The 12630-nt window shown below is 37.7% G+C and overlaps 1 protein-coding gene across 7 annotated transcripts in view; it reads left to right on the top strand.

The window, feature by feature from the left end:
• The window catches only part of HS2ST1 (heparan sulfate 2-O-sulfotransferase 1), a 188368-nt gene that overhangs the window by 33974 nt on the left and 141764 nt on the right, over positions 1-12630 (top strand). The gene's annotated exons all lie outside the window — the stretch shown is intronic.

Genomic DNA, 12630 nt, shown 5'->3' with positions numbered 1-12630 from the left:
GTAAGGTTCTGCATTGGGATTTTAAGATAAAAATACATTTATTTCAAAATAATGTCTCCATGAATACTTGGTCAGTAGGCTCGCTAAATTGATTAGTTATACATTATTAAACTAATTATAAATATCTTATACACTTTAAGTAAACAGTATGTATTTAATCCCCCTTCTCTAGGAAATTGATGATAAATTCACTAGTAGGATTGGCTGTGTCAAAGACCTAGTTTGTTTTTTTCTGCTGCTTCTTATGTATGTTGAAAGGCATTTTCAGGCTTCCCCCATGGATATCTTAGTGGAAAATAAAATAGATGAAAAAGGAATACAGTTTTAGGATCAGGGTACAATATAAATTAGAAAGTCAAGACTACAGTAACAGAACACTTTAGAATTCTTGAACATTTGCTAAAGCTGAGCTGGAAAAAATTTTTTTTGAGTTATAATTTACTTATAGTAAAATGTGTAAATCTTAAATGTACAGCTTGAGGATTTGGGGCTGGGAATTTGATTCTGAAAATTTCCTTCTATCTGAAGCCAAAAATAAAAAGCAGTAGTTCCTTGGAGGGGGGAGAATTTTTCCTTGTGTATATTTCTGAAAGAAACTTCTTGCATGGAATCTCATAAAGGGAGTATTGAGTGATGTGGTGGGTTTTACAAAGCTCTTGTCTTACATCATCCTTAGTGAAAGCTAATGTCATTATTCTTAGGTGTAATTTTTATTGGGGGTGAAGGTTTGGGACTTAAATAAGTAATCCTTATTCAAAAATAAAATTTAGAGCATATCAAGAAATGGTTGATATCTCTCTCTCTCTCCTGTATGTTTGTATATATACATACATGCACACACGTTCTCTTATATATGTATGTATAAAGGTTTGTGTAATATTTATTATATATACATATATATATAATTTCACTAAATCTCTTTGTTGATAAGAATTGGGCAAGGAAAGAGCTTGAGTACAGTTATTTTGGATTATCAACTAGGAGTGAATTTATTGCTTTAAGAAATAAATACATAAGTAGATAATTTCCTTTTCTGGAAATTCAAAATTTTAAAATTTCCCTTTTGAATCCAAAGTCGTCCCACATTCAGAGGAAAGTAGGCTATTAGAGAATCTGCAGGTAAAGCCAGGATTGTTCTGAGAGAACAGTTCTTTGTCTGATTTAGTGTCCTTAAAGTTCTTTAAAACATAGATGGCCTAGATATTTCTGGCTGGAAGATCGTTTCAAACAAATATTCCCAGTTGGTCATCATGGCTGTAGAAAAATGTCAGTAATGCTCCCATAAAAATCTGGTGTTGAGCACTGTGATCATACTGAAAGAGAATTGGTGGTAAAAGGAAATTTTTTTCCTTCAGATTATCTTCTTGTGATGCCTTTACTTCCAGTCAGTTTCTGTGATCCTACTTTTTGTTCTGCTGTCTTGAGTTATGATTTGGGGAAAAAACAAAACAAAACAAAACTATCCTTGAGGTGGAAAGGATTGGTGTCTTTACAGAGTCCCACAAAGATTTTCCTACTAGGAAAAATACCTTTTTTTTTTTTTGGCGGTATTTTAGTCAAAAATTCTTAAAGAGATGGGAATACCAGACCACCTTATGTGCCTCCTGAGAAATCTGTATGCAGGTCAAGAAGCAACAGTTAGAACTGGACATGGAACAAAAGACTGATTCCAAATTGGGAAAGGAGTATGTAAAGGCTGTATATTGTCACCCTGCTTATTTCACTTATATGCAGAGTACATCATGAGAAATGCTGGGCTGGATGAAACACAAGCTGGAATCAAGATTGCTGGGAGAAATATCAATAACCTCAGATATTCAGATGACACCACCCTTATGGCAGAAAGTGAAGAAGAGCTAAAGAGCCTGTTGATAAAAGTGAAAGAGGAGAGTGAAAAAATTGGCTTAAAGCCCAACATTCAGAAAACGAAGATCATGGCATCCAGTCCCATCACTTCATGGCAAATAGATGGGGAAACAGTGGAAACAGTGGCTGACTTTATTTTTTGGGGCTTCAAAATCACTGCAGATGGTGATTGCAGCCATGAAATTAAAAGACGCTTGCTCCTTGGAAGAAAAGTTGTGACCAACCTAGACAGAGTATTAAAAAGCAGAGATATTACTTTGCCGACAAAGGTCTGTCTAGTCAAAGCTGTGGTTTTTTCCACTAGTCATGTATTGATGTGAGAGTTGGACTATAAAGAAAGCTGAGCTCCAAAGAATTGATGCTTTTGAACTATGGTCTTGGAGAAGACTCTTGAGAGTCCCTTGGACTTCAAGGAGATCCAACTGGTCCATCCTAAAGGAAATCAGTCAGAAATATTCCTAAATATTCCTAAAGGAATATTCACTGGAAGGACTGATGCTGAATCTGAAAGTCTAATACTTCGGTCAGTTTATGCGAAGAACTGACTCCTTACAAAAGACCCTGATGCTAGTCAGGATTGAAGGCCGGAGGAGAAGGGGACAACAGAGGATGAAATGGTTGGATGGCATCACTGATTCGATGGACATGAGTTTGAGCAGACCCCGGGAGTTGGTGATGGACAGGGAAGCCTGGTGTGCTGCACTCCTTGAGGTCGAAAAGAGTTGGACATGACTGAGCAGCTGAACTGAACTGTAGTACTCACCTCCCTTGTAAATTATCCTGTGTTTAGAGTGGTTTATACTGCTGCATGGTTTTTTCTTTTTATGCTTTAAGTAACATTTTCTTGTTAGTTGAGACTTCCCAGATAGCTCAGTTGGTAAAGAATCCTCCTGCAATACAGGAGACCCTGGTTCTATTATTGGATCTGGAAAATCCCCTGGAGAAGGGATAGGCTACACATTCCAGTATTCTTGGGCTTCCCTTGTGGCTCAGCTGGTAAAGAATATGCCTGCAATGTGGGAGACCTGGGTTCATTCCCTGGGTTGGGAGAAGGGAAAGACTTACCCACTCCAGTGTTTGGCCTGGAGAAATCCATGGACTATATAGTCCTTGCTGCTAAGCTGCTAAGTCGCTTCAGTCCTGTCCGACTCTGTGCAACCCCATAGATGGCAGCCAACCAGGCTCCCCTGTCCCCGGGATTCTCCAGGCAAGAACACTGGAGTGGGTTGCCATTTCCTTCTCCAATGCGTGAAAGTGAAGTCGCTCAGTCGTGTCCAACTCTTCGCCACCCCATGGAATGCAGCCTACCAGGCTCCTCCACCCTTGGGATTTTCCAGGGAGGAGTACTGGAGTGGGGTGCCATTGCCTTCTCTGATATAGTCCTTGGAGTCACTCATATATCTTCACTAATTGAATTTGAGGAATTATTGAATGTATTCAGAAAGTGTAGAATAGAACTTCTCATCCTTGAATCTTTGGACAGTAAAAATGAATTATATATAACTTTGAAATCATTTATGATATTGTCATTTGAAATTACAGATGAATAATGCTGTGAAAAGATCTACCACATTTTGTTTTGTTATGAAAGGGGAGATATTAACCTAAATTAACAAGAGTTGTAGGTTACAAGTTGTATGTACAAAGTAAATCTTTAGGTGATAAACAAATTATGAACATTTATAGTTCAAGTTTTTGAATAAATTTTGTCATCTTAAAAATCAGTGACAAATTGTGAAAGAAAAAGATTCCTGACTTTTATTCAAATGCTTTCCTTGGATTAGATTAATTTGAAAACCGTATAAGGGTAAGTAGTTAATTGGCCCATTTTACAGAGAAGAAAGCATGTCTCTCATTGGATAATGGCCCACAGTCACATACCTAGTAAGTGATGGAATCAAGATTTAAATCTTAATCACTCTGTCATGCTTCTCAAAATTTGTAGAGTTAACGGTATTACGATATGTTACTTCCTACCTTTTTTCTGAGGCTGAATTGTCAAGGGATCTGCTCTTTCATTTACTTTTACTTTCTAACCCCAAAGTTTTTTGTTTTAATGATAAAATCTAGAGGAAATACAAGAAATGTTAAGAGTTAAATATATTACGTTAAAACACCACATCTGTGTATATTAGCTGGGTGACCATGGGCCAAGGTACTAACTGATTTGAACTCACTTTAAAAAAAAATTATAGTAAGGAACTAATAAGGTGCTTCTTATTGGTTTCTTATTAATAACTCAGTGTTTGTTGAAAATATTACAAGTATACTATTATTAGAACTGTTGCCTTGAGGATATTAAAGGTTTAAAAATAGGCAACAGCTATTGCCTTCACATTTCTAACTGAAAAATGAAATATTTTGTAAAACCTCTTTGATTGTACTAAACATTCAGGGAAAACAGTTAATATCAGTTCTCTACAATCTCTTCCAGAAAACAGAAATAGAGGGAATATTTCCTTATTTAATAACGCCAGCATTATCCTAATAACAAGACTAAAGATGTTAAAGGAAAACTGTAGACCAATATCTTAATGAATATTGATGTGAAAATCCTGAAAATATTAGCAAGTTGAATTTAAAAATGTATAAAAAATTGTATGTCATGATCACATGGGATTTATTCCAGTTGTGCAAGGCTGGTTCAACATTTAAAATGCAATTTATGTAATCTATTACTATTAGTAGGCTAAATGAGAAAAAAAATCATATCAAGAATTGCAGAGAAAACTCTTGATAAAAGCCAGTACCCATTCATGATAGAAACTCTCAGCAAACTAGGAATGAGGGAAATTTTCTTTGACAAAGCATATCAGCAAAAATTCCTACAGATAATAGCATATTTACTAGTGAGATAGATGCTTTCCTATTAAGATCAGAAAAAGGACCATGATGATCTGACTACTACTATTCAGCATCATCCTGGAATACCTAGCTAATGTGGTGGGACAGAAAAGGAAATAAAAAATATGCAGATTGAGAAGGAATAAATAAAACATTTACAGATGGTATAATGGTCTATATAGAAAATATCAATCAAGAAAATCTTCTGGAAATAAAAAGTGATTATGACAATGTTGCAGAGTATAAGTTTCGTATACAAAAGTTTATTGGTTTCTTATATAGTAACAGTGAACAATTTAAATTTGATGTTAAATAAGCAGTGTCATTTACGTTATCAGAAAAAAGTAGAAAAAAAATTGAAGTAGGTATAAATCTAGCAATTGGAATTTGAAATTAAAAAGTGAACATCATTTACATTAGCAGCCCCAAATTTGAAATTCTTTAAGATCTGTATGAGGGAAAATGATAAAATTCTGATGAAAAAGATCTAAATAAATAGAAAGATATTCTATGTTCATGGTTAGGAAGACTCTGTAGTTAAGGTATCATTTCCTCTTCACTTGATGTTTATTGTTTAGTCACTAAGTCATGTCCAACTCTTCTGTGACCTCATTGACGAAGCCTGTGGGACTCTTCTCTCCATGCAATTTTCCAGGCAAGAATACAGGAATGGGTTGCAATTTCCTTCCCCTTCTTCAGGGGATCTTCCCAACCCATGGGTTGAAGCTTCATTTCCTGCATTGGCAGGTGGGTTCTTTACCACTAAGCCACTTAGATTCAGTGTAATCACAATCTAAATCCCATGAAGTTGTTTTGTGGATATTGACAAACTGATTCTCTGTTTATGTGGAGAGAAGACCCACACTAGCAAACAGTATTAAAGATGAACAAAGTTGGAGGACTGACACTACTGGATTTCAAGACTTACTGTAACGCTGTGGTAACCATGACAATATAGTATTTGGTGAAAAAAATAGATAAGCAAATCAATGAAACAAAATAGCTCAGAAATGGACTCACATAAATGTAGTCAACTGATATTTGAGAAAGGAGCTGAGATATTTCAGTGGAAAAGGACAGTCTTTTCAAAAAACGATGTTGAAACAACAGGATATTCTGATGCCAAAAAAAAAAAAGTCTGTACACAGATCTTACATCTTTCACAAAGATTACCTCCGTGTGGATCATAGACCTAAATGTTAAGTACAAAACTGTAAAGCTCCCTGAAAATGATAAAGGAGAAAATCTTAGACTACCATAGGTTTGGTGATGGCTTTTTAGAGACAACACCAAAAGAATAATCTATGAAAGAAAAAATTGAGAATTTGGACCTAACTAAAATGAAAAACTAATGGTCTGTGAAAGATACTGTTAAGAGATTGAAAAGACAGTTTTTGCAAAGCGCATATATGATAATGACTGGTACCCAAAATATACTAAAAACCTTTAAAATTCAACAACAAGCAAATGAGCAATTCAGTTCAGTCGCTCAGTCGTGTCTGACTCTGCGACCCCATGAACCGCAGTACACCAGGCCTCCCTGTCCATCACCAACTCCCGGAGTCCACTCAAACCCATGTCCATTGTGTCAGTGATGCCATCCAACCATCTCATCCTCTGTCGTCCCCTTCTCCTCCTACCCTCAATCTTTCCCAGCATCAGGGTCTTTTCAAATGAGTCAGCTCTCCGCATCAAGTGGCCAAAGTATTGGAGTTTCACCATCAACATCAGTCCCTCCAACGAACACCTAGGACTGATCTCTTTTAGGATGGACTGGTTGGATCTCCTTGCAGACCAAGGGACTCTCAAGAGTCTTCTCAAACACCACAGTTCAAAAGCATCAATTCTTCTGTGCTCAGCTTTCCTTTATAGTCCAACTCTCACATCCATATACGACTACTGGAAAAACCATAGCCTTGACTAGACAGACCTTTGTTGGCAATGCATTTTACATTTAATATGCTTTTTAATATGCTATCTAGGTTGGTCATAACTTTCCTTCCAAGGTGCAAGTGTCTTTTAATTTCATGGCTGCAATCACCATCCACAGTGATTTTGGAGCCCAGCAACCCAATACTAAATGAAAAAATTTTCTAAATGATTTTCTCATCAAAAAAGATGTACAAATGACAAGCAGATGAAAAGATGCTTAACAGCATATATCATTGCTTCTGCTGCTAAGTCACTTCAGTTGTGTCCAACTCTGTGCAACCCAATAGACGGCACCCCACCACGCTCTGCCATCCCTGTAATTCTCCAGGGAAGAATACTGGAGTGGTTTGCCATTTCCTTCTCCAGTGCAGGAAAGTGAAAAGTGAGAATGAATTTGCTCAGTTGTGTCTGACTCTTAGCAACCCCAGAGACTGCAGCCTACCAGGCTCCTCCATCCATGGGATTTTCCAGGCAAGAGTACTGGAGTGGGTTGCCATTGCCTTCTCTGCATATGTCATTAGGAATTTGTAAATTATAAGAAACGTTCACCACTATAAACCTATTAGAATTATTAAAATTCAAAACAGTGACAGTAGGACTTTGCTGGTGGTACAGTGGATAAGAATCCACCTGCCAGTTCAGGGGACATGGGTTTGATCCCTGATCTGGGAAGATTCCACATGCCATGGAGCAACTAAGCCCATGCACCACCACTACTGAGCCCATGCTCTAGAACCTGCAAGCTGCTACTACTGAAGCCAGTGCACCTAGAGCCTGTGCTCTGCAACAGGAGAAGCCACTGTGGTGAGAAGCCCTCACACTGTAAGGAAGAGGAAACCCCACTTGCTGCAACTAAGGAAAGCCTGTGTACAGCAACAAAGACTCAGTGCAGCCAAAAAGAAAAAAGAAAAAGAAAACCACTGACAACAGCCAATGTTGGTGAGGATATGGAGCAACAGGAACTCTCATTTATTGCTAGTGAGAATGCAAAATGGTACAGACATTTTGAAGGGCACTTTGGTGCTTTCTTACAAAACTAAACATATGTACTCTTATCATATGATTGGGTAATCACACTCTGGTATTTAACCCAGATATGTTGAAAACTTAGGTCTACACAAAAACCTGCATATGATTGTTTATAACAACTTTATTAGTTAAAACTTAGAAGCAACCAAAATGTCCTTCAATAAGTGAAAGGAAAAACAAACTGTGGTACATCTACCTAATGGAATATTGCATAATATTCCATTATACAGTATAAAAAGAAATCAGCTATCAAGCCATGAGAAGACATGGAGAAACCTTATATTTAGCATAAAATTTTGGTTAATTAAAAATAATCTCCCTGGACTGTACAAGCTACACAGTGAACCATGGATAAATCCAACAGTGTGAAAAGTAGTGAAAGTGTTAGTTGCTCAATCATATCCAACTCTTTGCGACCCCATGGATGGTAGCCTGCCAGGCTCCTCTTTTCATGGAATTCTCTAGGCAAGAATGCTGGAATGGGTAGCCATTTGATTCTCCAGGGGATCTTCCTGACCCAGGGTTGGAACTCAGTTCTGCTTTGCAAGGAAATTCTTTACCATCTGAGCCGCCAGGGAGGCCCAAATCCAACAGTGTAAATGATTCTTAAAAATGTAATGTTGAATGTAAGAAAGCAAGGAAGAATTCTTAAAATGTGGTGAAATTGTACTATGTTGTCTTAGGATGGGTTCATGGATGGTAAAACTAAAGAAAGCCAGGCAGTTATTATTAAAAATCAGGATACATTTTATCTCTAGAGAAGGGAGATATAAGGAGGAACACTTGAAAGGATTCTGTGGTACTATTTCCCACTTTGGTGGTGTATTACACAGTTGTTCATAACACTTTACATTATACATATGGTTTTTCTTGAGATATATATTTTTTATTGAAGTGAAATTTCCAATTATTCATTTTAAAGTATACAATTCAGTAGTATTTAGTGTGTTTATAATGTGCAACCAACAGCTTTCTCTCAAAATTATTTTATCTCATAAAAACACCCCATAAAAACATATCCATTAAGTGATTACTCCTCATGCACCCCTTTTGCCCAAACCCCTTGTAACCTGCAATCTGATTTTTGTCTCTCTGCATTTGCCCATTCTGAATATAAAGAAAATTCATAAAAAAGAATCACACAGTATGTGACCTTATCTGTCAGACTTCTTTCACTTATCAAGTTTTCGAGATTTATCGAAGTTGTGACATGTATCCACACTTCGTTCCTTTTTATAGCTGAGTAATATTCCCTTGTATATACATACCACAATTTGTTGATCCATTAATTCATTGAGGAGCATCTGGCTTTCTACTCAGATAATTTTATATTTAATAAATATATTAAGTTTATAACTCTGATATAAACATTTGAAACTTTTAGTTTTCCACACTATATGTATGATATGTATGACAATGAAAAAGTAAGGAAAGGAAAAAGATCTTATTGAGACCATATTACTGTATCATCAATATATAAAGATATAAAGATGAATTAAGCATAAACTTTGCTTCCAAGATGTTTATATGTAATTAAGCATGTAGCATTTTATTGTATAATTACAAAAGCAGTAACCTAATAGTGCACATTTTAAAGAATTAAGGCTCAAAAAAGATCTTCACGACCCAGATAATCACGATGGTGTGATCACTTACCTAGAGCCAGATATCCTGGACTGTGAAGTCAAGTGGGCCTTAGAAAGCATCACTGTGAACAAAGCTAGTGGAGGTGATGGAATTCCAGTTGAGCTATTTCAAATCCTGAAAGATGATGCTGTGAAAGTGCTGCTCTCAATATGCCAGCAAATTTGGAAAACTCAGCAATGGCCACAGGACTGGAAAATGTCGGTTTTCATTGCAATCCCAAAGAAAGTCAATGCCAAAGAATGCTCAAACTACTGCACAATTGCACTCATCTCCCACACTAGTAAAGTAATGCTCAAATTTCTCCAAGCCAGGCTTCAGCAATATGTGAACCGTGAACTTCCAGATGTTCAAGCTGGTTTTAGAAACGGCAGAGGAACCAGAGATCAAATTGCCAACATCCACTGGATCATTGAAAAAGCAAGAGAGTTCCAGAGAAACATCTATTTCTGCTTTATTGACTATGCCAAAGCCTTTGACTGTGTGGATCACAATAAACTGTGGAAAATTCTGAAAGAGATGGGAATACCAGACCACCTGACCTACCTCTTGAGAAACGTATATGCAGGTCAGGAAGCAACAGTTAGAACTGGACATGGAACAACAGACTGGTTCCAAATAGGAAAAGGAGTACATCAAGGCTATATACTGTTACCCTGCTTATTTAACTTCTGTGCAGAGTACATCATGAGAAACGCTGGGCTGGAAGAAGCACAAGCTGGAATCCAGATTGCCGGGAGAAATATCAGTAACCTCAGATACTCAGATGACACCACCCTTATGGCAGAAAGTGAAGAGGAACTAAAAAGCCTCTTGATGAAAGAGGAGAGTGAAAAAGTTGGCTTAAAGCTCAACATTCAGAAAATGAAGATCATGGCATCTGGTCCCATCACTTCATGGCAAGTAGAAGGGGAAACAGTGGAAACAGTGTCAGACTTTATTTTTCTGGGCTCCAAAATCACTGCAGATGGTGATTGCAGCCATGAAATTAAAAGACGCTTACTCCTTGGAAAGGAAGTTATGACCAACCTAGACAGCATATTGAAAAGCAGAGACGTTACTTTATCAACAAAGCTCCATCTAGTCAAGGCTATGGTTTTTCCAGTAGTCATGTATGGATGTGAGAGTTGGACTATAAAGAATGCTGAGTGCTGAAGAATTGATGCTTTTGAACTGTGGTGTTGGAGAAGACTCTTGAGAGTCCCTTGGACTGCAAGGAGATCCAACCAGTCCATCCTAAAGGAGATCATCCTAGGTGTTCGTTGGAGGGACTGATGTTGATGGTGAAACTCCAATACTTTGGCCACCTGATGCGGAGAGCTGACTCATTTGAAAAGACCCTGATGCTGGGAAAGATTGAGGGCAGGAGGAGAAGGGGACGACAGAAGATGAGATGGTTGGATAGTATCACCGACTCAATGGACATGGGTTTGGGTGGACTCCGGGAGTTGGTTATGGACAGGGAGGCCTGGCGTGCTGCGGTTCATGGGGTCGCAAAGAGTTGGACACGACTGCGCGACTGAACTGAACTGATGGAGTAATTTTAAGATAATAAAGATTGACAATACAGTTATAACATACAGAATTTGTACTCAGGTGATTGACATTAAGGTCACTTGGATACTGTGATCAGTTAGGCATTTGTGATTACAAGTGAATTAGAAGTGAAAATCTGTGATAATTCATTTCTTCTCTTCCAAGGTTATGATTCTTTGTTCCTCAAACTGTAGAAAACTGAGGTGGTTAGGAAAAAGGTGATTTTGTTGTGTTTATTTTTGAACAAACTAAAAAGTAGTGCCTAAGTTTTTGCCTTAAAAATTTTTTCAAAATTTTTAATACCTTTCTATGTATGGATGTGAGAGTTGGACTGTGAAGAAGGCTGAGTGCCAAAGAATTGATGCTTTTGAACTGTGGTGTTGGAGAAGACTCTTGAGAGTCCCTTGGACTGCAAGGAGATCCAACCAATCCATTTTAAAGGAGATCAGTCCTGGGATTTCTTTGGAAGGAATGATGCTGAAGCTGAAACTCCAGTACTTTGGCCACCTCATGCAAAGAGTTGACTCATTGGAAAAGACTCTGATGCTGGGAGGGATTGGGGGCAGGAGGAGAAGGGAACGACAGAGGATGAGATGGCTGGATGGCATCACTGACTTGATGGACGTGAGTCTGAGTGAACTCTAGGAGATGGTGAGGGACAGGGAGGCCTGGTGTGCTGCGATTCATGGGGTTGCAAAGAGTCGGACATGACTGAGCAACTGAACTGAACTGATATTTTTTTTTGCCAGAAAATGAGAAAAATTGTGTTTACTAAATCCTAAGACAAAGTATCTTTTAAAATACTCTTCGATAAATTTGTATTTTTTTTTTTAGTAATGAAAAAGTAACCGTTGATTCAGCGCCAGCCTGAGTGTATATATTGATATATATGTACAAGCTATATAGTGGTGCTACTGCTTATTCACTTCAGTCGTGTCCGACTCTGTGCGACCCCATAGACGGCAGTCCACCAGGCTCCTCCATCCCTGGGATTCTCCAGGCAAGAATACTGGAGTGGGTTGCCATTTCCTTCTCCAATGCACGAAAGTGAAAAGTGAAAGTGAAGTCGCTCATTTGTGTCCGACCCTCAGCGATTCCATGGACTGCAGCCCACCAGGCTCCTCCGTCCATGGGATTTTCCAGGGAGGAGTACCAGAGTGGGGTGCCATTGCCTTCTCCGATATTGAGTTCAGTATATTCATTTTTTATTGAAATATAAATGACATATCATATCAGTTTCAGTGTATGTCAGTGATTTGATATTTATATATATTTTCAAAATGGTGACTCTGGTCAATCTAGTTACCACTTGTCATCATACAAAGTTGCTACAGTATTATTGACTGTATTCCTTATGGTGTACTCCATATTTCCATGATTTATTTGTTTATAACTGAAAGTTTATACTACTAATCCCCTTTACCTACTTCACCCCTTCCCCAACTCCCTATCCTATAGTAAATAGCAGTTTACTTTCTGTACCTGTAAGTCTGTTTCAGTTTGATTTTGTTATTTATGTCACCTTCAATTTCTTATAATTTTCCAAATACAGCTCTTTCACCGCCTTTGGTTAAATTCATTTCTCAGTGTTTTGTTCTTTTTGATGCTGTTGTATATATGATATTCTTAATTTCTCTTTGTGGTATCTTGTTATTAGTGTATAGAAATGCAACGGGCTTCTGTATATTAACTTTGTATCCTGCAGCTTCGCTGAATTCATTTATTAGTTCTAATAGTTGTTTTGTTGGAGTTCTTAGTGTTTTCTATATATGTTGTATC

This window comes from Bos taurus, chromosome 3 (assembly GCF_002263795.3).
Source record: "Bos taurus isolate L1 Dominette 01449 registration number 42190680 breed Hereford chromosome 3, ARS-UCD2.0, whole genome shotgun sequence".
NCBI lineage: Eukaryota > Metazoa > Chordata > Mammalia > Artiodactyla > Bovidae > Bos > Bos taurus.
Note: the sequence above shows the minus strand (reverse complement) of the source record. Positions and strands in the feature narration are given on the sequence as shown.